The 22,156-nt window shown below is 38.3% G+C and overlaps 1 protein-coding gene across 1 annotated transcript in view; it reads right to left on the bottom strand.

Annotated features, from left to right (window-relative positions):
* The window catches only part of FOXR2 (forkhead box R2), a 44,564-nt gene extending 22,731 nt beyond the window's left edge, over positions 1-21,833 (bottom strand). The window contains exons 1-2 of the mRNA XM_020916658.2: positions 21,617-21,833; positions 2,024-2,189 (exon numbers count right to left, since the gene is read on the bottom strand). The gene's annotated coding sequence lies outside the window, so the exon portion shown is untranslated. The remainder of the gene's footprint in view (positions 1-2,023; positions 2,190-21,616) is intronic.
* Between the last annotated feature and the right edge of the window lie 323 nt (positions 21,834-22,156).

Genomic DNA, 22,156 nt, shown 5'->3' with positions numbered 1-22,156 from the left:
TGCCTCCTTTGTTGTCCCTTACCACAGACAGCTGCAATTAGTATATTGTACTTTAAATGATTTTAAAAAATACTTCCCAAGAGGCACCTCCAGTTCAGACAGAGTTCTGAGTGGAGAGGGCAAAACCAAGTCAGGTCCCTGAGTCAATCTCGCAGGGTGCCATCAGACACAAAAGTAAACAACTACAGTCTTTTGAGAACTGCATCCATATTGCCCCCTCTGATGCCAGTAAGCCATCCCAAGAACGTAGGCCACTGCTCCCATGCCCACTGCTGAACTGGGGAGTGGGGGATAAGAGGTTGGTAAGTGAAAATGTTCTAAGGCTATCTTATGATGTTTTGCAGCCTCTTCATTAAGCATTCCTCATGGCTCAGATGGTAAAAATTCCACCTGCAATGCGAGAGACCTGAGTTTGATTCCTATGTTGGGAAGGTCCCCTGGAGGAGGGCATGGCAACCCACTCCATTATTCTTGCCTGGAGAATCCCCATGGACAGAGGAGCCTAGTGAGCTACAGTCCATGGGGTCACAAAGAGTCGGACATGACTGAGCGACTAAGCACTATTCTCAGTGACATCACTTGCTCATTTGTTTTTTAAGAGGCACTCACATTGTTCAGAAAAAAAAGTTGTTTGGTACTGAAAATAGATCCCTAAGCACTTGTATTAAATACCTGTTTGTTTGTTTGTTTTTCCAGAAGTGCACATAGTCTCTCCAAATGTACAGTATCCATCAGCTGGTAGCCATGAGGTATTTGAAGTCACAATTGCAAATAGGCCCAGCTAAGTTATCCCTGCTCCTATTTTTAAAAGTCTCCACCTTCAGAGACTCAGGTTTATTTGACTATCTCCAGAAAGTTTTCTCAAGAAAATTTATAACTGTGCAAATCTTTTGCTGAGAATTGTTAAAACAACCCAGAAGCTTTTTACAAGGACAAAACTCACAGGATGTTATAAAAAAACTATGACTCTTGGTCCCATTCATAAGTTCCAGGATATGTCAGTACTACTCAAAGTTATAGTCATTGGATCAGCAGAATCACTATCATCTTGGAGTAAGAAATGAATATTTATGGACTCCACTTCAGACCTATTGGAAAAAGGGACCAGGAATTTATGCTTTAATAAGTTCTTTATGTTTTTTTTTTCCTTATGGACAGTAAATTTGAGAACCATTGTAGAATGTAATATTTCTTTCATGTTTTCATTATTTGACCACCTACTGCCTGTGGTCAAATAATGCAGGCAGAATTGTTATCCTGGCATTAAATAGTGAATATAATTTTCATTTATTTGATTTCTTTATATATGCTATTAGTCAGAAAATATTGGACAACTAAGGAATTTGGGTTTCCACTTAATATAGATGAGTTTCATTTAGCTCTCTCTAGATAGGCACTCACTTTGTTTCCTGTTTAGTACTTATTGTTGATGTTTGTTAATATCCCATAATTTAAAAAGTAATTTTATTAGTATAACTGTTACTTTTAAAATATATCAGACAATTTCTTTTAATTTTATAATCTGTAACTTTCCCTAACAGAATTCCTGAAGAAGCCACTATTAGCCATAATTTGAGTCATTGAAATCTGAGACTATTAGTTTTTTTCCCTGAATGATAGAAACATTATATGGCCAATGTAGTGATCTTTTGTAGTTTTCTATGATATTCCCTAAATTTGCAGAGATCATTTATGGGGAAAAACACATCTCAAACAGAACTATACTGGTTCCTTTTTATATTCAATCTATTGCATGCATTGTATTTAATTAAAATCAATTTGAATCAGATATGGACTTGTGTATTTCATTGTGTATTCTATCATGATTTTATCTTTGTCTGTGCATCTAACATACTCCGGGAAGTATTTTGTCCCTTTTTACTTAGGGAATAAAGGCTTTTTTTTGGTGATAAAATAAATTAAAAGGACAGGCTGGATTCAGCACTAGTAATATTCTAACAGCATGAGGAATTGACAGGGATGCTCACCTGAAGCAACAAAACCTGTTTGTAAAATAACTTACCAAAGCTGATCAAAGGTCTCCATGCATATTTCATCTTCTTAGAAGAGTCTTTGCCAGTCTTCCATAGAAGCTGTACCCTGTCCTTCAATATTGGTGAATGACCAGGTAATAAAGCATGAAGTTTAAGCCAAGAGTCCAACTAGTTATCCATTTGGAGTGGGATGGTCTGAAAAAAAAAATAGTGACCTCAGGAAGATCAATTATAGAATAATTAAAGATAATTTGAATGCTGAAGGGTTCTGGGACTTTTCCTTTTCTGGTTCACTATGGATGATCTAAAGGCCATTTTCTGTGATATATAGCTTCCCCATGTACTGCTCTACGATTGGTGTGATGGGTGAAGGAGTCAATGGTGAAGGAATAGAGCAGATTAACGATGAGTTCAGTGGACTAGGGCCACCTGATTTCCTGTAGGAAGAAGTGTACCCTGTATTAGTCATCCATGAATGCATAATAAGTTACCTCCAAACTTAGAAACTTAAAGCCATAAATATTTATTTATTTATTAACTGTTTCCATGCTTTGTTTTAATAATATTCTTAGTGGGTAAACTAGTTTTACAGGGGTATTTTGGTGGAATGGAAGAAATTTAAGCACAATTTGAGAAAGCTTAGGTTTCTAATTTAAGATTTTTTATATAAAACAGAGCAAGATCATCTCAATCCATCAATAGACAATTCCAGCAACTTATCCTCTGAAATCATAATGAAATTTAAATTATTTTCCTATGAAAGACAAGACTTTCAGATCCACAGATTTTGTCTAGTTCAGCTGAGTTTCATAGCAAAATTTTTGAAGGAAAATACTTAAGGAAGGAAGTGATATGTTGATTTACATTCTGAGACCAGTTCTTTAAATGGGTAACTAATTCTGAATGCTTTCCTGTCACCACAGTTGTGCCATCCAAATATATTCCTACACAAAATCTTAACTCCATTTATTATCTCACAATTTCTGTGGGTCAGGAATCCAGGCATGGATTAATGGGTGCTTCTGCCTCAAGGTTTCATATAAGACCACAATTAAGGTTCTGGATAAGATGTTAGTCTTCTCCCAAGGTTTGACTAGGAAGATTTGCTTCCAAGCTCACTCAAGTGGTTTTTGGGAAGATTCAAATTGTTGCAAGCTATTGCTTGCAGTTCCTTCCTGATTGTTGGTTAGAGACTGCCCTCATTTCCTTACAACATGGATCTCTCTATATGGCAACTGACACTGTGGCGCTGACTTCCATTAAAATGAGAAAATTAAAGCAAGATAGCACGAGCAAAACAGAAGCCAGAGTCTTTTCATAATCTTGGAAGTGGTATCCCATTAATTCTGTCCATTTTATTCATTAGAAGCAAGTTATTAGGTTCAACTCATACCCAGGGAAGGATATTACACATGGTATGACTATCAAGAAGCAGTGTCATTGGGGACCATCCTAGAGGCTGCTTACCACAACCCTCATAGTGTAAGGTGCTCCATCCATTTGCTCACCTTCCCGGGATTTCCTGGCAGTGAGGAGGAGATCTACACTAGACACACATTAAGGGAGACAATTCTAGATCAAAACATAATGTTAGAACCTCTAATATGAAAGCCTGTTATTGTACAGTCAACAAAAGGGAAAGGCATCACCTAGAAAGAGGACCATGATATTCCACAGGCAGAAAAGCATTTTATAAGAGGAACTAAGCTCTCTTAATCAGTGTATTACAGATTATTATCTTCTCACAGTAGGCCAACCTTAATAAGAAAAACGGAGAATCCCTTCATGTCTCCATACCATCTTGTGCAACCTCAACCTTCATTTCCCTATTCCATAAGTCAGCCTTCACCCAGATCAGAGACCAACACCCTCATATCGCCAAGTGACAACCACTATCCCTGTAAAGAACTTTACTTTTCATATTCACAAAATGAAATAGCGCCTTCTGAAATGAATATCCTTATTCCTATTCTAAGGAAACCCAGATAATCCCCACAATTAAAAGATTGCAATGCACCTTTAACAAGAGACAGAATATGGCAAACAAGAGTAATATTGTATTATGAATATATAAAAATTGTCCTAAGTTAAAGGAAACTGAGTGTAAAACAAAGTTGACTTGAAAATAAGAACAAATGGATGAATTAATTTCTGGCTAAGAATGACTTAATATCTACAAAAGCAAATATAATTATGGAAAGCCAACAAAAATAAAACAAGTAACTTAAAATAATGATGTGTTCTGGATAAAATTTATATAAAAATATACTGGTGACTCATATTTAAACAATAGAAAATAAGCATGAAAATATTGGCAAATGAGCACAATATGTGTAATGGGCTAAAATGAGTGAGAAATAAATAGAAAAACATCACAAATCATTCAAAGAATCCCAAATTATGATATTTCATCAGTTTAGAAACTTTGTCCTATGATGCAGAAAAGTTATCCATGGCTAAGAAACCAACCACAAGGAGTATTTATTTTCTATAAGTTGAATGTGCTGACCAAGTAATTTCTTTTAAATCACATTTATCTTTTCCAGTAATTCATATGCTTGGAATACAGAAGGAGACAGTTCACTGTGTCGCACAGAAAAAAGACTACTTCCACATATACCACTCAACCATCATAACTCAGTAGGAGCTGGGGAGGCAAATTCAGTGGGGCCTAAAGTTTTCCTACAATTCATAAATACTTCTTTTAAAAAAGTACAAAGTTACAAATGCAAAATTATTATGAAAGTGAATATTTATTTAGAATGATGTTTTGGACTGAATATTTTTGCTACCCCCCCCAAAAAAAAAATTCATATGCTGAAGTCCCAATCCTCAATGTGATGGTATTAGGGGGTGAGGATTTGGGAGATGTTTAGTTCATGAGCCCTCATAAATTTGATTAATGCCTTCATAAAAGGGATCCATAGAGATCTTTCACCCCTTCTGCCACATGAGGACACAATGAGAAGACAGCCATCTATGAACCAGGAAGCAGGGTCCCACCAGACACCAAATCTGCTGGCACCTTGTTCTTAGACTTACCAGAATGCAGAACTATGAGAAATAAATGCTTGTTGCTTAAATCACTTAGTCTGTGGTGCTTTCGTTATAGCAGACCAAGTTAACTAAGACCAATGAGAAACTGACATTAAAACAACACACATTTTTTATTTTTTAATGTTTTTTTTCATTTATTTTTATTAGTTAGAGGCTAATTACTTTACAATATTGTAGTGGTTTTTGCCATACATTGACATGAATCAGCCATGGATTTACCTGTGTTCCCCATCCTGAACCCCCTCCCACTTCCCTCCCCATCCCATCCCTCTGGGTCATCCCAGTGCACCAGCCCCAAGCACTTGTCTCATGCATCCAATCCGGACTGGTGATCTGTTTCACACTTGAGAATATACATGTTGATTTTACATCCTGCAACTTTACTATATTCATTGATTAGATCTAGTAATTTTCTGGTAGAGTCTTTAGGATTTTCTATGTAGACGATCATGTCATCTGCAAACAGCGAGAGTTTTATTTCTTCTTTTCCTATCTGGATTCCTTTTATTTCTTTTTCTGATCTGATTGCAGTGGCCAACACTTTCAAAACTATGTTGAATAGTAGTGGTGAGAGTGGGCACCCTTCTCTCGTTCCTGATTTTAGGGGAAATGCTTTCAATTTTTCACCATTGAGGGTAATGCTTGCTGTGGGTTTGTCATATATAGCTTTTATTATGTTGAGGTATATTCCTTCTATTCCTGCTTTCTGGAGAGTTTTTTTTTTTTATCATAAATGGATGTTGAATTTTGTCAAAGGCTTTTTCTGCATCTATTGAGATAATCATATGGTTTTTATCTTTCAATTTGTTAATGTGGTGTATTACATTGATTGATTTGCGGATATTAAAGAATCCTTGCATTCCTGGGATAAAGCCCACTTGGTCATGATGTATGATCTTTTTAATATGTTGTTGGATTCTGTTTGCTAGAATTTTGTTAAGGATTTTTGCATCTATGTTCATCAGTGATATTGGCCTGTAGTTTTCTTTTTTTGTGGCATCTTTGTCTGGTTTTGGAATTAGGATGATGGCGGCCTCATAGAATGAGTTTGGAAGTTTGTCTTCTTCTGCAATTTTCTGGAAGAGTTTGAGTAGGATAGGTGTTAGCTCTTCTCTAAATTTTTGGTAGAATTCAGCTGTGAAGCCATCTGGTCCTGGGCTTTTGTTTGCTGGAATATTTCTGATTACAGTTTCAATTTCCATGCTTGTGATGGGTCTGTTAATATCTTCTATTTCTACCTGGTTCAGTTTTGGAAAGTTATACTTTTCTAAGAATTTGTCCATTTCTTCCAAGTTGTCCATTTTATTGGCATAGAGCTGCTGGTAGTAGTCTCATGATCCTTTGTATTTCAGTGTTGTCTGTTGTGATCTCTCCATTTTCATTTCTAATTTTGTTGATTTGGTTCTTCTCCCTTTGTTTCTTGATGAGTCTGGCTAACAGTTTGTCAATTTTGTTTATCTTTTCAAAAAACCAGCTTTTAGCTTTGTTAATTTTTGCTATGGTCTCTTTTGTTTCTTTTGCATTTATTTCTGCCCTAATTTTTAAGATTTCTTTCCTTCTACTAACCCTGGGATTCTTCATTTCTTCTTTCTCTAGTTGCTTTAGGTGTAGAGTTAGGTTATTTATTTGACTTTTTTCTTGTATCTTGAGGTAAGCCTGTATTTCTATGAACCTTCCCCTTAGCAGTGCTTTTACAGTGTCCCATAGGTTTTGGGTTGTTGTGTTTTCATTTTCATTCGTTTCTATGCATATTTTGATTTCTTTTACAATTTGTTGGTCATTGAGAAGCATGTTATTTAGCCCCCAAATGTTGGAATTTTTAATAGTTTCTTTCCTGTAATCGAGGTCTATACTGCATTGTGGTCAGAAAAGATGACTGGAATGATTTCAATTTTTTGAATTTACCAAGGCTAGATTTATGGCCCAGGATGTGATCTATTCTGGAGAAGGTTCCGTGTGCACTTGAGAAAAAGGTGAAATTGATTGTTTTGTGGTGAAATGCCCTATAGATATCAATTAGGTCTAGCTGGTCCATTGTGTCATTTAAAGTTTGTGTTTCCTTGTTAATTTTCTGTTTAGTTGATCTATCCATAGGTGTGAGTGGGGTATTAAAGTCTCCCACTATTATTGTGTTATTGTTAATTTCCCCTTTCATACTCATTAGCATTTGCCTTACATATTGTGGTGCTCCTATGTTGGGTGCATATATATTTATAATTGTTATATCTTCTTCTTGGATTGATCCTTTGATCATTATGTAGTGTCCTTCTTTGTCTCTTTCCACAGCCTTTATTTTAAAGTCTATTTTATCTGATATGAGTATTGCAACTCCTGCTTTCTTTTGGTCTCCGTTTGAGTGAAATATTTTTTTCCAGCCCTTCACTTTCAGTCTGTATGTGTCCCTTGTTTTGAGGTGGGTCTCTTGTAGACAGCATATATAGGGGTCTTGTTTTTGTATCCATTCAGCCAGCCTTTGTCTTTTAATTGGGGCATTCAACCCATTTACATTTAATGTAATTATTGATAGGTATGGTCCCATTGCCATTTGCTTTGTTGTTTTGGGTTTGTGTTTTTTTAAAGCATTGAAACATGTATATTATCATATGTGAAGCAGATCACCAGTTCAGGTTTAATGCATGAGACAGGGTGCTCAGGGCTGGTGCACTGGGATGACCCTGAGGGATTGGATGGGGAAGGAGGTGGAAGAGGGGTTCAAGATGGGGAAATGCATGTACACCCATGGCTGATTCATGTCAATGTATGGCAAAAACCACTACAATATTGTAAGGTAATTAGCCTCCAATTAAAATAAATAAATTAAAAAATAAAGCTGAAAAACAGAAAACAGAAAAAAATTAAATCTGATATTAAAAAAAATAGAAAAAATACCATATTTTTATTACCTAACTCAACTCTATAATCTTTTATCCTGCATTCACTGGCTGAATGCTCTTTTATTGCTTCTTCATATATCAAGATATCTGTAATATCATTTGTTGAATCAAATTTATTTTTCAATTATCAATAGTTGGGATGAAGGTATGACACTGAAAGATGAACTCCCCAGGTCAGTAGGTGCCCAATATGTTACTGGAGAAGAGTGGAGAAATAGGTCCAGAAGAAATGAAGACGCTGAGCTAGAGTGAAACAACGCTCAGTTGCGGATGTGTCTGGTAGTTAAAGCAAAGTCCGATGCTGTAAAGAACAAAATTGCATAGGAACCTGGAATGTTAGGTCCATGACTCAAGGTAAATTGGAAGTGGTCTAAGAGGAAATGGCAAGAGAGAACATCAACATTTTAAGAATCGGTGAACTAAAATGGACTGGAATGGGCAAATTCATTTCAGATGACCATTATATGTACAACTGTGGGCAAGAATCGCTTAGAAGAAATGGAGTACTACTCATAGTCAACAAAAGAGTCTGAAATGCAATACCTGGGAGCAATCTCAAAAACGACAAAATGATCTGTTTGTTTCCAAGGCAAAGCATTCGGTATTACAGTAATCCAAGTCTATACCCCAACTACTAAAGGCAAAGAAGCTGAAATTGGATGATTCCATGAAGACCTACAAGACCTTCTAGAACTAACATCAAAAAAATATGTTCTTTTCATCACTGGAACACAAAGGAGGAAGTCAAGAGGTATCTGGAGTAACAGGTAAGTTGGGCCTTGGAGTACAAAATGAAGCAGGGCAAAAGCTAACAGTTTTGCCAAGAGAAAGCACTGGTCATAGCAAACACTTTCTTCCAACAACAAAAGAGAGGACTGTACACATGAGCATCACCAGATGGTCAAAACCAAAATCAGATCGATTATATTTGCTGCCAAAGACAGAGAAGATTTATACATGCAGGAAAAATAAGACAAGCTGCTGACTGTGGCTCAGATCATGAGTTGCTTATTGCAAAATTCAGACTTAAATTGAAGAAACTAGGGAAAACCATGAGGTCATTCAGGTATGACCTTATGATTATATGGTGGAAGTGACAAATAGATTCAAGGTATTATATCTGATAGAGTGCCTGAAGAACTATGGATAGAGGTTCATAAAATTGTACAGGAGGGTGTTATCAAAACTATTCCCCCAAAAAAGAAATGTAAAAAGGCAAAATGATTTTCTTAGGAGGTCTTACAAATAGCTGAGAAAAGAAGAGAAGGAAAAGGCAAAGGCAAAAAGGAAAGATATATTCATCTGAATGCAGAGTTCCAAAGAATAGCAAGGAAAGATTAAAAAGCCTTCATAAGTGAACAATGCAAAGAAATAGAGGAAAACAATAGAATGGGAAAGACTAGAGAGCTCTTCAATAAAATTGGACACACCAAAGGAATATTTCATGCAAAGATGGGCAAAATAAAGGATAGAAATGGTATGGACATAACATAAGCAGAAGATATTAAGGGGAGGTGGCAGAAATACACAGAAGAAATACACACAAAAAGATCTTAATGACCCAGATAACCATGATGATGTGATCACTCACCTAGAGCCAGACATCTTGAAGTGCAAAGTCAAGTTGGCCTTAGGAAGCATCACTATGAACAAAGCTAGTGAAGGTGATGGAATTCCAGCTGAGCTATTTCAAATCCTCAAAGGTGATGCTGTGAAAGCCCTTCACTAAATATGCCAGCAAATTTGGAAAACTCAGCAAAGTCCACAGGACTGGAAAAGGTTAGTTTTCATTCCAATCTCAAAGAAAGTGAAAGTGAAAGTCATTCAGTCACGTCTGACTCTTTGCGACCCCATGGACTATAGAGTCCATGGAATTCTCCAGGCCAGAATACTGGAGTGGGTAGCCTATCCCTTCTCCAGCAGATCTTCCCAACCCAGGAATCAAACTGGGGTCTCCTGCATTGCAGGCGGATTCTTTACCAACTGAGCTATGAGGGAAGCCCAATCCCAAAGAAGGGCAATGCTGAAAATGTTCAAACTACCACACAATTGCACTCATCTCACATGCTAGCAAAGTAATGCTCAAAATTCTCCAAGCTAGGCTTCAACAGTATGTGAACTGAGAACTTCCAGATGTTCAAGCTGGATTTAGAAAAGGCAGAGGAACCAGAGATCAAATTGCCAACATCTGTTGGATCATAGAAAAAGCAAGAGAATTCCAGAAAAAACATCTACTTCTGTTTCATTGACTATGCTAAAGCCTTTGACTATGTGGATCACAAAATCTGTGGTGTATTCTTTAAGAGATGGGAATACCAGACCACCTTACCTGCCCCCTGAGAAATCTGTATGCAGGTCAAGAAGCAACAGTTAGAAGTGAACATGGAACAATGGACTGGTTCCAAATTGGGAAAGGAGTACATCAAGGCTGTATATTGTCACCCTGCTTATTTAACTTATATGCAGAGTGCATCATGCAAAATGCTGGGTTGGATGAAGCAGAAATTGGAATCAAGGCTGTTGAGAGAAATATCAATAACCTCAGATATGCAGATGACACCACCCTTATGGCAGAAAGCAAAGAGGAACTAAAGAAGTCTCTTGATGAAAGTGAAAGAGGAGAGTGAAAAGGCTGGCTTAAAACTCAACATTCAAAAAAATGAAGATCATGGCATCCAGTCCCATCATTTCATGACAAATAGATGGGGAAACAATGGAAACAGTGATAGACTTCATTTTCTTGGGCTCCAAAATCACTGCAGATGGTGACTGCAACCATGAAATTAAAAGATGCTTGCTCCTTGGAAGAAAAGCTATGACAAACCTAGACAGTGTATTAAAAAGCAGAGACATTACTTTGCTGATGAAGGTCCATATAGTCAAAGTTATGATTTTCCAGGTAGTCATGTATGGATGTGAGAGTTGGACCATAAGGAAGAATTAACACCACAGAATTAATGCTTTTGAACTGTGGTATTGTAGAAGACTCCTGAAAGTCCCTTGGAGAGCAAGAACAACCAAGTCAATCCTAAAGGAAATGAGTTCTGAATAGTCGTTGGAAGGACTGATGCTGAAGCAGAAGCTCCAACACTTTGGCCACCTGATGTGAAGAGCTGAGCTCATTAGAAAAGACCCTGATGCTGGGGAAGATTGAAGACAGCAGGAGAAGAGGACGACAGAGGATGAGATGGTTGGATGGCATTACTGACTCAATGGATATGAGTTTGAGCAAGCTCTGGGAGTTGACAGTGGACAGGGAAGCCTGGCATGCTGCAGTCCATGGGGTCACAAACAGTCAGACATGACTGAGTGACTGAACAACAACAACAAAGTTGGGATAATAATGTAAATTCACAAATGTGCAAAATAGACATAGAAGCAAAGTCTATAAACAAAGATGAAGAATGATACACATATGTACTTGCTGTCTGCTACATGTCTATGCTCTATGAACTCAGGGATTCTCATGAAATCCTTTTCACCCATTTCTTAATAAAAGCAAAAGAAAATGTGTAGTGGGTACATAATTAAATGTGCTGTATTATTAGTATAGTAGTTTCAGATGAGTCCATCTGTTTTGTCTAGGCATAGATGAGAATCAAATTTTCCACTTATAATTTTACACATTTGATAATTTGAAAACATTAAAAAAAAAACCCTACCTTTTCATATATCAAGGTCAGTTCAGTTCAGTTCAGTCGCTCAGTTGTGTCCAACTCTTTGCGACCCCATGAATTGCAGCATGCCAGGCCTCCCTGTCCATCACCAACTCCCAGAGTTTACTCAAACTCATGTCCATCAAGTCGGTGATGCCATCCAGCCATCTCATCCTCTGTCATCCCCTTCTCCTCCTGCCCCCAATCCCTCCCAGCATCAGGGTCTTTTCCAATGAGTCAACTCTTCGCATGAGGTGACCAAAGTATTGAAGTTTCAGCTTCAGCATCAGTCCTTCCAATGAACACCCATGACTGATTTCCTTTAGGATGGACTGGTTGGATCTCCTTGCAGTCCAAGGGACTCTCAAGAGTCTTCTCCAATGCCACAGTTCAAAAGCATCAATTCTTCAGTGCTCAGCTTTCTTCACAGTCCAACTCTCACATCCATACATGACCACTGGATCAAAACCATAGCCTTGACTAGACAGACCTTTGTTGGCAAAGTAATATCTCTGCTTTTTAATATGCTATCTAGGTTGGTCATAACTTTCCTTCCAAGGAGTAAGTGTCTTTTAATTTCATGGCTGCAATCACCATCTGCAGTGATTTTGGAGCCCCCCAAAATAAAGCCTGACACTGTTTCCACTGTTTCCCCATCTATTTCCCATGAGGTGATGGGACCAGATGCCATGATCTTACTTTTCTAAATATTGAGGGTAGTGAGCAATAAATTAGAAACAGGTAAACAACTGCAAACCACACGAACATATCTTACTAAACTTCAACTAAATGTATCTGAAACTCCCTCTCTTTGCTCTTAGCAGATCTCAAATATACTTGAAGTCATTCCAGTGTCCCCTGGCAGAAACAGTAGTGTGATGGAGCAAAAGCCGAAGTGGAAAGAGACAATAGACTTAATCAAATGGTGTATAAAAATCACACCTTTCAAATTTTGCAAAAGCACAAGATCATGTGAACATGTCTCAAAGTGTCTCCCAAGGTTTCAGAAGAGGCTTATAAAACTGACAGGCTGTAAACTCAATATTTCTTAGCTCCAGAGTAAATCCACCCCTGCACTACACCTGATACCTTAGGACTAGGGCACATAAGGGCAGCAAGTGCTAAGAACAGAACTCTTATATCTATTTTTTCAAACCTCCTAGAAGGTTCTTTAGACCAATTGAATTACTTCTCCTCAAAGGAAACTTTTGTGCATTTGTCATTTAACATGACAAAGATGTTTACCTCTTCTTCTTTTGGTAATTTCAAATCAAACAGAAAGGAAAACAAGACACAGAAATCTAAGTTATGATATCAGAAAGACAAGGATACATTTATAATCTTGACCCACAATGTATGTAGGAACAATGAGGACAGAGGAATGGTAGAGCAATGGAAGGTAAAATGTAAGTGTTTTCAGGGAATCATAGAAAAAAATGATGAAAGCTAATTCATTTCAAAGAATTTCATTTACTTTCCAGGAAAGGTATTAGAATTGTGGGGATCAGGGACTATTAAAAATGGAGGCATGTCGTGAGAATGAAAACTGCAATGTTTCTAAAAAATCTAGCAATTAGACATTCTTCACTATCTTCTAGTCATTCCTGGACTTTCAGGGTGATCTTAGTTCCACAGCTTCTGTCCCCATTGCTTTGACTGCTCTAGTGAGTAGAACTTTAGGTCACAGAGCCTAAGGTCTAGACACTATAATCTTTTTGATAGTGACATATGACTTGCTAACGCTTGAGTGTCTTCCATCAAAATAAAAGTAGGGTGGGTGTCTGAACGTAGCTTTCAGACCATTTGTATCATTATTATTCTTAACCATTTACTTTTTCAATGCTCTTTGATTAGATCAGACATTGTGGTAGAGGTCTGTACCACTGTCTGTGCCAATGTTTCCAAGGTTCATTAGACTTAACTAGAATTTGCAAGTGTGACCCTCCAGTTATAACCACAGTGATGTAATTTGACCCCTGTAGTGCCAAAGAGTCACATTTTATGTAGATATTAGTTTCAGAAATTGGCTAGCAATATGGATCAAAGATAGCCAATATAATATTATCTATCCATTGAGTTGTGGGCAAGCAAAATATACAAGATTTTGTATATAAAAACATGCACCATAATATATGCATGCATATATATACAATATAATACACTGGGCTCTTCTGTCTATGGGATTCTCTAGGCAAGAATACTGGAGTGGGTTGCCATGCTCTTCTCCAGGGGATCTTCCCAACCCAGGAATTGAACCCACTTCTCCTGGCTCCTGCATTGCAGGTGGATTCTTTACTGCTGAGCCACCAAGGAAGCCTATATATATGATTGAATGATATATAATATGTAATAGAATACATTCAATATAGCTTAAATGTATTTTAATTACATAGTGGAAAGAAAAATGTGCAATGTCATGTCATGTAAACAGTTGTTATTTGAAATCACCTAAGGAATATATTTGAGGGTAAATTTTTACTGGTTTGGGTGAGGACAGTAACTAGAACAGGAGCCCTTACTAGTTGCAGTAAAAGTTCTAAGGCCCAGAGAAATTAACCAACTTGCATTCCCCTAGTGATTAGTTATGCAAATACCAGGAAATCTATTCCAAAGTCTCAAAAGTCAGTGATGCAGATAGATCAAAAATTTTGAATCAGTAAGAGATGGTAGTTTGAGTGGGTAAAGGTCAGGTGAAAGTGAGAATGGCCTGAGGTATTTGCTGAGTATGAAATTTGCATACCTAAAGCTCACCTTTACCTGTCTCTGGATGAGTTAATGTGTCTGTCTTACAAGAATGTCTTAAAGGGACCAAAGAAGGGAAAAGGTAAACCACGACGGCTACCATTTCACCCATGGTAGGATGTATGGAAAGAGTAACATGGAAACTTACATTACCATATGTAAAATAGATAGCCAATGGGAATTTGCTGTATGACTCAGGGAACTCAAACCAGGGCTCTGTAACAACCTAGAAGGGTGGGATGGGGTGGGAGGTGGGAGGGAGGTTCAAGAGAGAAGAGAAAGAAAAAGAAAAAAAAAAAGAATAATGGTCACCAGAGGGGAAGGGAAAGTGGAAACGGATAATATAAGTGTAAGGGCTTAAGAAGCACAAACTAGTTCATATAAAATAAATAAGCTATAAGGATATATTGTACAGCACAGGGAATATAGCCAATATTATATAATAACCTAAAATGGAATGTAATCTATACAAATACTGAATCACTATGTTGTACACTGAAATTAATACAACTTGTAAGTCAATTATACTTTAATATAAATCTTTGTCCAAAAACATAGGACAAAATCCCAATACTCATGGATCACAACCTTGTCATGCTAACTGTTAGTCACTCAGTCATGTCTGACTCTTTGGGACCCCATGGACTGTAGCCCACCAGGCTCCTCTGTTCATGGAATTCTCCAGGCAAGAATACTGGAATGGGTTGCCATTGCCTTCTCCATGTCATGGCAAAAGGGCTTACATAACTCAATGAAGCTATGAGCCATGCCATGCAGGGCCACCCAAGACGGACAGGTCATAGTGGAGAGTTCTGACAAAAACGTGGTCCACTGGAAGAGGGAATGGCAAACCTCTCTAGCATTCTTGTCACCAGATCCCAATGAACAGTATGAAAAGCCAAAAAGATATGACACCAGAAGATGAGTATCCCAGAACAGAAGGTGTCCAATGTGCTACTGGGGTAGAGTGGAGGGTAGTTACTAATAGCTCTGGGCTTCCCTGGTAGCTCAGACAGTAAAGCGTCTGCCTACAATGCGGGAGACCCGGGTTCGATCCCTGGGTCGGGAAGATCCCCTGGAGAAGGAAATGGCAACCCACTCCAGTATTCTTGCCTGGAAAATCCCATGGACTGAGGATCCTGGTAGGCTACAGTCCATGGGGTCGCAAAGAGTCGGACACGACTGAGCGACTTCACTCACTCACTCCACTCTCCAGAAGGAATAAGGTGGCTGGGCCAAAATAAAAACAACACCCAGTTGTGGCTGTGTCTAGTGGTGAGAGTAAAGTCCAATGCTGTAAAGAATAATATTGCATAGGAACCTGGAATATTAGGTCCATGAATCAGGGTAGATTGGATGTGGTCAAGCAGCAGATGGCAAAAATGAACATCAGCATCTTAGGAACTGAGTGAACTAAAATGGATGGGAATGGGTGAACTGAATTCAGATGACCATTATATTTACTACTGTGGGCAAGAATCACTTAGAAGAAATGGAATAGCCCTCATAGTTAACAAGAGCATCTGAAATGCAATACTTGGCTGCAGTCTCAAAAGTGACAGAATGGCCTCTGTTGTTTCCAAGGCAAACCATTCAATATTACAGTAATCCAAGTCTATGCCCCAACCACTGATGCCAAAGAAGCTGAAGTTACTGGTTCTATGAAGACCTACAAGACCTTCTAGAACTAACACCAAAAAAGATGTTCTTTTCCATCATAGGGGACTGGAATGCAAAAATAGGAAGTCAAGAGATACCTGGAAAAACAGGCAAGTTTGGCCTTGGAGTACAAAATGAAGCAGGGCAAAGGCTAACAATTTTGTCAAGAGAACACACTAGTAATAGAAAATACTCTTTTTCCAACCACACAAAAGATAACTATACTAATGGACATCACCAAATGGTCAATACTGAAATCAGATTGATTATATTCTTTGCAGCCAAAGATGGAGAAACTCTATACAGTCAGCAAAAACAAGACCTAGAACTGACTGTGGCTCAGATCATGAGCTCCTTATTGCAAAATTCAGGCTTAAATTGAAGAAAGTAGGAAAAACTACGCCATTAAGGTATGGCCTAAGTCAAATCCCTTACAGTGGAGGTGACAGAGATTCAGGGGAATGGATCTGGTAGGCAGAATACCTGAAGAACTATGGACAGAAGTTCATAACATTGTACAGGAGGCTAAAGCCTTTGGCTGTGTGGATCACAATAACTGTGGAAAATTATTAAAGACCTGGAGAATACCAGACCACCTTACCTGCCTTCTGAGAAAGCTCCAGTATGCAAGTCAAGAAGCAATAGTTAGAACTGTACATGGAACAATGGACTGGTTCAAAATCAAGAAAGGAATATGTCAAGGCTGTATATTGTCACCCTGCTTATTTAAAATTATATGCAGAGTACATCATGTGAAATGCCAGGCTGGATGAATCACAAGCTGGAATCAAGATTTCTGGGAGAAATATCAACAACCTCAGATATGCAGATGATACCATTCTAATGGCAGAAAGTGAAGAGGAATTAAAGAATCTCTTGATGAGAGTAAAAGAGGAGAGTGAAAAAACTGGCTTAAACTCAACATTCAGAAAACTATGATCATGGCATCTGGTCCCATCACTTTATGGCAAATAGAAGGGGGAAAAGTAGAAGCAGTGACAGATTTTATTTTCTTGGGCTCCAAAATCACTGTGGACAGTGACTGCAGCCATGAAATTAAAAGATGTTTGCTCCTTGGAAGGAAAGGTATGACAAACCTAGACAGTGTATTAAAAAGCAGAGTCATCACTTTGCTGACAAAGGTCCATATAGTCAAAGCTATGATTTTTCCAGTAGTCATGTACAGATGTAAGATTTGGACCATAAAGAAGGCTGGTAGTGGTTTAGTTGCTAAGTTGTGTCTGACTCTTGTGACCCCATGGACTGTAGCCCGCCAGGCTCCTCTGTCCATGAGATTTCCCAGGCAAGAATACTGGAGGGGATCTTCCCAAACCAGGGATCGAACCTGGGACGCCTGCACTGCAGGCATTCTCCTGAATTTGGGTGGCTCAGATGGTAAAGCGTCTGCCTGCAATGTGGGAGACCCGGGTTTGATCCCTGGGTCAGGAAGATCCCCTGGAGAAGGAAATGGCAACCCACTCCAGTACTCTTGCCTGGAAAATTCCATGGACGGAGGAGCCTGGTAGGCTACAGTCCATGGGGTTGCAGAGTTGGACACGACTGAGCAACTTCACTTTCTTTCTTTACCAACTGAGCCACCAGGAAAGCCTAAAGAAGGCTGAGCCCCAAAGAAATGATGCTTTCGAATTGTGTTGTTGGGGAAGACTCTTGAGAGTCTCTTGGACTGCAAGGAGATCAACCAGTCAGTCCTAAAGGAAATCAACCCTGAATGTTCATTGGAAGGACTGATGCTGAATCTGAAGCTCCAGTACTTTGGCTACCTAAGGTGAAGAGCCAACCCATTGGCAGGGACACTGATGCTGGAAAAAACTGAGGGTAGGGGGAGAAGAGGGTGACAGAGGATAAGATGGTTTGATGGTATTACTGACTCAATGAACATGAGTTTGGGCAATTTCTGGGAGATAATGAAAGACAGAATAGCCTGGCATACTGCAGTTCATGGTGTCACAGAGTTGGACATGATTGAATGACTAGACAACAACAGTATATATACATATGTGTTCTTAACACACACACACAAACATGTGTATAAATACTGTTGTTGCAGTCACTCAGTTGTGTCCAGCTCTTGGCAACCCCATGGATTGAAGCCTGCCAGGCTCTTCTGTCCATGGGATTTTCCAGGCAAGAATACTGGAGTGGGTTGCCATTTCCTTCTCCAGGGGATCTTCCCAACCCAGGGATTGAATCCAGGTCTCCTGCACTGCAGGCAGATTCTTTACCATCTGAGCCACCAGGGAAGCCACAAGCACTATTGGTAGGTTCATTTTATAGATGAAAATTAAGGCATAGAAAGATTAAGCTTTTATTTATACTTTTTTGCTGTATCCCAATAAATAGAAACAAATGCCTTACATATCAGTATTGATCAGATTTACTTACTTTAAAGTTAAAGGATAGGGTAGGCAAAATATACACACACACAACAGTTTTCTTTTAAAAATATTTTCAGGTCTTTCCTTAATAAAGGGAAACCTAATTACATGTTTGTATCTTCTTGAAAATTTGAGTGTTTACACATCAAATCCTAATATCCTGGAGAAGGAAACAGCAACCCATTCCAGTATTCTTGCCTGGAGAATCCCATGGACAAAGGAGCCTGGCAGGCTACAGTCTGTGGGGTCGCAAAAGAGTCAGCCACGACTGAGCATACACATCCATACTAATATGTATGTTTTCTGAAAAGATCCTAAAAGCAAGGCATCTAGAGAGGATGTCTTCAGGAATGCAAATGCCACACAACACAATTTTTTAATGCATTTCAAGATAAGAAGTGGTTCTCAGATTGTTCTTCACATATTAGTTGCATTAAAGTTATACTTTAAAATGGCTGAGTAGGTTGATACTCTTGTCTTCTAGAGCCCTTTGGCATTGCATAACCTTCAGGTATATTTAATAACTCATTTAATCCTCAGAATACCTATGAGGTAGATATTATTAGAAATATAGATTTTACAAGTGATTACACTAAGAAATAAGAAAGCTATTTGCCATAAGAACGAAGACAGCTATGCAGCAAAGTTACAAAGCATTTGTTACAAAAACTCAAATTGTGACACATAAAAAGTCATACAATACCTTGCCTAGAGTACTCATAATGTTTGACAATTCAAGGCCTTCAAAAATGAATCAAAGCTATCCATTGGATTTCAGGATGTGTCCTAACATTTCTTAACTGATCAGGTAGTTTGCCTAAGTTATTTGTACAATAATTTATATACAGTGTGATTTATGCTGAATACCTACTTTCTTTCCACAAAATCTGGAATCTTGATATATGCTAACCAGAGGGTGCCTAAAGGAGAGCTTCCAGTCAAAGCTTCAGCACTGAGTCTAAAATGGGCCTCCCAGGTGGACAACACTTCATACAGGTGTCACAATTCACTACTGGCAGAATGAATTGCATGACACACAGTCCATAAGGTTGCAAAGGATTGAACACAACTGAGCAACTGAGAGCACACACATGCACTATGTGACGACTCTGGGAGGCATGTGCTGGTTTCCTCTAGACATCAGCACATGTCACTTTTCCTTATCTTGATTTTGCTTTTTATCCTTTGGCTGTAATAAATCTTAACTGCCTCCTTTACAGATAAAGATGTTTCCTGAAACTTACAATCAAAGTCCAGGACTCATACATTCAAAAATCTTTGGTAGAAACTTCACTGTATAAAAATTCTCTTTTATAACTATCTTCTATTACGAGCACAAATCATGGTCGTGAAGTCTATAGTAAGCTAATGAAGCCTCTGTTTATCTATTGACATCTTGAGGCCAAATAATTGATCTTTTTGAATTGTGGTGCTGGAAAAGACCCTTGGGAGTCCCTTGGAGTGAAAGGAGATCAAACCAGTCAATCCTAAAGGAAATCAACCCTGAATATTCATTGGAAGGACTGATGCTGAAGCTGAAGCTCCAATACTTTGGCCACCTGATGTGAAGAGCTGACTCATTGGAAAAGACCCTGATGCTGGGAAAGATTGAAGGCAAAAGGAGAAGAGGGGGTGCAGAGGATGAGATGGTTAGATAGCATCACCAACTCAATGAACATGAATTTGAAGCAAACTCTGGGAGATAGTGAAGGACAGGAGAGCCTGGTGTGCTACAGTCCATGGGGTCACAAAGAGTCAGACATGACTTAGTGACTGAGCAACAACAAGAAGAATTTTCAAAAGCATGATATTTAATCAATCCACATTATAGCATTTATGGGGAGATAAGAAATAACATTTATAGAGTACACCTCAAGGTTAGGGGAACTCCATAAACTTCCTCAATATAAGATTCTTCAAAATTTCTCTTTAGGCCATATTTAGACCTCCTAAACTCATGTTTTTTCTCTTTCCTCGAATACACAACATGTACCAAATGTATAACCATATATTCTTTGCTTATCATCTCTATGTGTTAGTGGCCTCATCTGTATCAGGATAATAATAGAATCTATTTGATAAGGCTATAATGAGGATTGAATAAGTTAATACAGGTAAAGACCTTAGAAGAGTGTCTGAGTTATAAATCCTATATATGGGTTTATTTAGAAACTGCTCTATATAAACATCTTAGTCTTTCCATAAAGTTCCATAGCTCTCTGCAATCCACTACATTTTTTTGCACAGATTTCCATTACCTGCACTGCTTCCAGGTGCCCCTCCAACTTTTAACCTCCAGTCACCACACCCTCCCCCTTTTTACAAGCATGACATTGTTAGTCTCTTTTGGCTCTCCATTTGTACTAGCAGACAAACAGGTTCTTCCACAAAAGGTCCTCTGCAGGACCCACACTCCTTAGAAAGAAAAAAAAAGAATGGTAAGTGACAGTTTTCTCTCCTCAGAAAGGATTAAAACAAATTGTTTTGATAAAAAGAACAAGAAAATCAAATGCCATTTCAAGGTTTAGAAAAAGAGTAGCAACAGTTATTCTGGGACTGTGGTCACGGGACCTGAAGGGAGCTTTCTGGAATGAGAGCTGCTAAAAGTATTGGGAGATGGAATCAAATATGTGAAAAATTGAAAAAGAAAAAGAAAGAAAACTAGTGGAACAAAAGTATGTAATAATACAGGTATTTTAGACTTTAGTGTCAAATAAATTCAGGTTGGAATCTTAATTAATTATATCTACACAAAGATAAATACATTTTATATGAAGACATACTCTGAATATCAATTGAGATATGTGTCAAGTGCATAGTATTCTGGAAATCAACAAGATTTATTTTTACTTGTACTTTTAACATAAATTTTAAATGTTCATTAACTTGTTTTACTGTATTTATTTTTTCACTTTCACTTAGAGCCAGTCCTTTTCTTAAATTCAAACACAAAATGTTAAACATAAAGCAATATAAGGGCTATCAGTCTCTTTTGGTTCTTTCGGTATTTGGATATAACAAATACCTGGCAACGACACAGAAATCACTGAAGTCTTGGATGTTTTTCCTTAAATCAGCATGTGAACTGAGTAGCCTGCCAACTTCTATGCCTAATAGAAATAAGTCAGAGCTCTGACCCTCCAGCAGCAAAAGAAAACAAGAGAAACGAGTCAGAGTTCTAGCCCTCCAGCAATAGAATTAAACAGAAGACAGCTCACCTGTATTGTCATTTCACTGATGATTGTGGCCATGTCTTTGATTCTGTCACCGTCACTGTGTATCTGAGAATCATTCAGTGCTGTACTCAGTACAATCCCACTGTGAGACCACCTTCCAGATTGAGGCATAGAGAGCATGAAATCATTCATACACTCATATTAAAAGGCTCCAAGACAAAGGTGTAGATGAAACAGAAACTTCTTTGAGGTTGAGACTGATAATACTTACTGCCTACTCTGCTTCATTGTCACACAGCAAAACACCATTTCAAGCCTACTTTGTTTCTAGGGGAGACATTGTAGCCATATTCTGTCCAATAGAATGTGAGTACAAGTAATGTACACTGTTTCTAGTCTGGCCATGAATCATTCCACATAACCATTTTCTCTCTCCATCTCCTAAGTATACAGTTGCCAGCCCAGTTAAATTTCTGAGGTAGTGGAGTCACAGGATGGAAGAAACTCAAATACTGCATCTTGAAACAGAGACATCCAGAAAATTGTCTTGACAAGGAACATCCTCATGGGTCTTGTATGAGA

The sequence above is a fragment of the Odocoileus virginianus genome, unplaced genomic scaffold (assembly GCF_023699985.2).
Source record: "Odocoileus virginianus isolate 20LAN1187 ecotype Illinois unplaced genomic scaffold, Ovbor_1.2 Unplaced_Contig_50, whole genome shotgun sequence".
In the NCBI taxonomy this organism is placed as follows: Eukaryota; Metazoa; Chordata; class Mammalia; order Artiodactyla; family Cervidae; genus Odocoileus; species Odocoileus virginianus.
Note: the sequence above shows the minus strand (reverse complement) of the source record. Positions and strands in the feature narration are given on the sequence as shown.